Consider the following 4,502-nt stretch of genomic DNA (forward strand, 5'->3'; position numbering starts at 1 on the left):
TGTATCATAAAACTTCTATTGAAAATGGCCTTAGCTATCAACGGCTGGTCATCCCTGTAGCCATCAGCGTAGTAGCGGTGGGGACCAACCGACCGTGGGAGGCCCTCCCAAATCCCAATCCTAGGCACCACGCGGCAACCGGCCAGTCCTCGGAATGGACCGACCAACAGCCTCTCTCTCACCAGCTCTAGAATTTTAAGAACCCTGATTGCTATATATAGCCCTTCTAAACCATGTATAAAATCTTATATAATATATAGATGATAATTTTACTTGTAAAACGAAAGCAAATCTTATTTTAAAATTTATGTATACTACCATTTTATGGTTGAATAAACTGATTCTCATGTCATTTTTGTTTTCTTAATTTCTTCAGCCCATGACAAATGTTTCTTAGTTAACATTATAAAATTCTAACACCTAAACTAGAAAAAAGCATAACAATATGAGTACAAAGTACTAAAAGAATGGAATACTATATAAGTAAATAATTTGGATTAAAAAATAAATAAAGAAAAAATACCTAGGGCACATGTCTATTTGGGTCTGTTTGGTTGCCTTCTCAAACCAACCAGGCTAACTCCAGGGAGCGTGGGCGCCGGTGGCCTGGCCGAATGCAGGGCCTGTTTGATTGCATGCATCCATGGAGCCAGGCTTGGGTGATCCACTATTTTGTTGCATACATGTATTACCAGATGGAAAGTCCAGATACAAGAATGAGTGTTTGGCTGCCTTCATCTGCAAAGTTCTAGGCACCTCTTGCACGACACTAGTAATCTTACCACCCACACACATGTACATACTGTTACAGTAGCTTCCAAATAAGAAAACCTACTAGCAAAACTACAACTAGCACTATTATAATTTTAAAAATTGCACACCACAAGGCAAAGCTACCATCATCTCCCTCATTTTGGACATGAGGTGGATTGAGAGGTTGTAGAAGAGGAGGATTCTCAAGGGGATGACCATAGAAGGCTTGCTTAGCTTGGTTTCTGGTGTTGTATTTTTTATAGCAGTTACCCTTGAAGCCATTCACTTGCTCATGTGCTTCTTCCCAGCTAGAATACACACCAGGTTTCTTGCCAACATGAACCACATACCAAGCCATAGTTGTTCAAGAAAAGAGTAGCAAGAAAAATAGCAGAATCTGCTGAGTTCAAATATTATAAAAAAGTAACATCAGTGGCAAATAGACATGTGCTCAGCTTAGTAAAACAACATCACATGCAAATAGACATGTGCTCAGCTTAGTAAAATAATATCACAAGCAAATAAACATGTGCTCAGATTAGTAAAACAACATCATAGGCAAATAGACATGTGCTCAGATTAATAAACCACATCATAGGCAAATGGGCATGCTCTCAGACATGACAAGAAACATCACAGACAAATGGACATGTTCTCAGATTGAACAGTCTAAATGAAATAACAGGCAGTAGGTTGCCACAAGTTCACATCACTAACAATGGTCACTTGGTCAGATTGCCACAAGTTCAAATCACTCCACCAGCTCAAATCACACCACCAGCTAGGTTGATCTAAGGTAGTAGGTGTATGGTTATCTAACACACTTAGTAAAGATGCAGGATCTCATCAACTACACAAAAGATTAAGTCAGCCCACTCTACATCCACCAGCTGTAGTTAGGCATAAAAGAAACCACCACTACACACCAGAGAATAGCCACCCCAAGCTGCACAAAAGGATCAACCATCAAGCTGTGAGGGTCTCACATGTAGTAGTGCTTGGCCAAGTGACCCCTCAACCACAACATCCATGGGTGTCAGACCACTGCACAAAGGATGTCCCCAGTGCCTTGTTGTCCAGGAGATGGCCATAAGCAAACATGAGGGCCTCCTCAATGAAGCCTAGGATGAACATGATTTAGCCATAGAGATCAGGGTGGCAGTCCTCAACCTTGGTGGACCTAATAGCAGAGGCCACCTCCTTGACTGCCTCAGACATGCCACTGAGGACAACCTCATATTTTCTCCCAGCAAGGACCTCTTCCTCTTGCTACCAACTACAATCTCAGCCTTGGTTGTGTCACATGTGTCAGTCTTGCCACTATTGAGGATCTCTGTTGCCTCAGTCTTGAGGGAGCTCTCAGCACAGTTAGAGGGAGCACCAAGTGCCTCATTGCTGCCCATAGCCCACTTGCCTATTGCCTGTCCATTGCCAAATATGACCATCATCTCCTTGTAGTGCTCAATGGGCTTGTTGAGCAGGTATGCATCATTGGGGTGGTCCTGCAACAACAAAATGATCAAGTCAGTCACTAATGAAAACTTAAACAAGAATGAAGTTGTTCAACAACTCAATGACCATTTTTACTAACCTTGGTATGGACATTGTAGTGCTCCTCCTCAAGCACTATCATGGAGTTGTTTTCATCCCATTGTGCTCCACTCAAATCCCTCAGCTTGGGCAGTTTCACCCACCTCTGCCTCTACTTCCTCAGGTGGGTATACACCTAGGTACCACTAACCTCATCGCCATAGAACTCCTGCAGTGCCTTAGCCACTTTGTTGAGATTAAGGATGAAAACAAAAATGAAAATCCCCGACCGAATTGCATCGTTTTCTATATTTTACCCTATCGTTTTCAGTTTTGTCGGAATAATTCGAATCTGGTACGAAATTCGGATAAATAATTCAAAAATGGGGCAGAATTCGGAATGAGCTTATTTCGACCGATTTCTACATTTCTACATTCTATTCGAAATTTTCCGTATTCGAAATTCGGTAGTATCCGAATTTGGCCCAATAATTCCTAGTCCTACTCCCAGACTTCTTTGTTCCCGTCTAAGGCCCAGCCCAGCCCAGTGACACAACCCTAACCTAACTCCCTCCACTCCCCAGTCCCCACCCGACCACCCCAATTCCGCAGTCCGCACTCAGCCTGGCGGCGCCCGCGCCCCTATCCCTTCCGCGCCGCGCCGCCGCCACATACCTCGCGTCCCGCGCCCCTATCCCTTCTGCGACGCCAGCAACTCCTCCTTAGCGTCCGGCAGCCGCGCGCCGCCGGTGAGCACATTGAGGAGGAAGACGAGGTGGTAGAGCTCGCCGTACGCGACCCAAGTGACGACGGCAGTGGACCGACGACGGGTCTCGGCGGACACCACGCGCGGGGCGAACAGCGCTGGAGCCTGGACGACGACGCTACGAGCCTGGAGGACGACCGCACAGCGCTGCAGGACGACGCTACGACTGCAGGAGCTCCGAGCTCGTGTACTGCCGGTCTGCCGCAGCGAGTGCCAGGAAGGAGACGCTCGTGTACTGCTCCGGCCCTTGTAAACATCAGGTCTCAGGTGCGTCATCACCCATTCACCCTACTGTCTCCTCTCCTGATTGTGTGGTCTGTGAATGTTCAGCTAGTCAGCTTACTAGTATTCTTGAAGATGACAGCCTTGTCAGAGAAGTGTGGTCTTCATTGTGTATTTTTGTACTGGCCGGGAAAAGAAAAGCCAATCAAACATATATGGAGCTAGCGAATATAGGATACATCATACATATACAAAATAAAAGCTAGATGAATGCATGCGTCACCAGTAACAAACAGGTGCTACAAAATAAAAGCTAGATGAATGCTGCTCAGTTCATGTAACAAACAGGTGCTGCTCAGTTCACCAGTAAGGCACGCTCTTCTATTATTAGGAAGATTTTTGGAGTTCCATTCTATTAGGAGGAATGGAGGATTATTAATCACATGAGAAAAAGGTGTTTTCATGGGATTGTAGTGTACAAATAATAAAAGGAAAAGGTGTTTCATGGTGCATATAAAATATCTCTTGCTTCCTGACGAGTGACAACAATATGCCCTTGGCATTGCAGATGGCGCCCACTGGAGAGCGTGCTTCCGCTCCTGGAACGAAGGGCAAGGGGAGCAAACCCAAGACGAAGAGCGTGCGTGACCTTCTGGAGCCGCCGCCCGTACCAGCATCGACAACTATCATGTGATCATGCACTTCTTAGTTTGGTCAAGCACATTTTTTAAGTTATGGACCGTGGGTCGGTATTTTGTATTGAATTTTCGTATGCCGACCGTGTTCGACATAATTCCGATCGAATTGGTTCGTTTTCGAAACACCAAAAGTTCGTTTTCGATTTCGTTTCCCGCTATATCGTTTCCGCTTTCGTGTTCGTATTCAAATATAAATGTAGAAAACAATAGAGGAGTTTTTCGACCGTTTTCGACCGAATTCATCCTTAGTTGAGATGCACCTCTTTAAACCCCTTGTTAGTCCTCACACCTGTGCTAATGAGCTGGCACATTTGCCTTAGCATGAAGGCAGACATGGGTTCAATCCACCTAAGAAGTGCTCTCTGCTGAGCAAGAACCTGTGCAGCTGGAATGAAGCCACCCACATGGTCCCCAGCAGCAGCACCCACCACACCCTTAGCAACCCCAAGCCCAGCAGCCACACCCTCAATAGCCCCATGCCCATCCACACCAGGGAACACAAGGTCATCAGGGATCATCTTGTCATCAGCCAT

At 45.7% G+C, this 4,502-nt stretch overlaps 1 pseudogene; it reads right to left on the reverse strand.

The window, feature by feature from the left end:
• LOC110429728 lies at positions 1,891-4,502 on the reverse strand (annotated as a pseudogene).

This window comes from Sorghum bicolor, chromosome 8 (assembly GCF_000003195.3).
Source record: "Sorghum bicolor cultivar BTx623 chromosome 8, Sorghum_bicolor_NCBIv3, whole genome shotgun sequence".
In the NCBI taxonomy this organism is placed as follows: Eukaryota; Viridiplantae; Streptophyta; class Magnoliopsida; order Poales; family Poaceae; genus Sorghum; species Sorghum bicolor.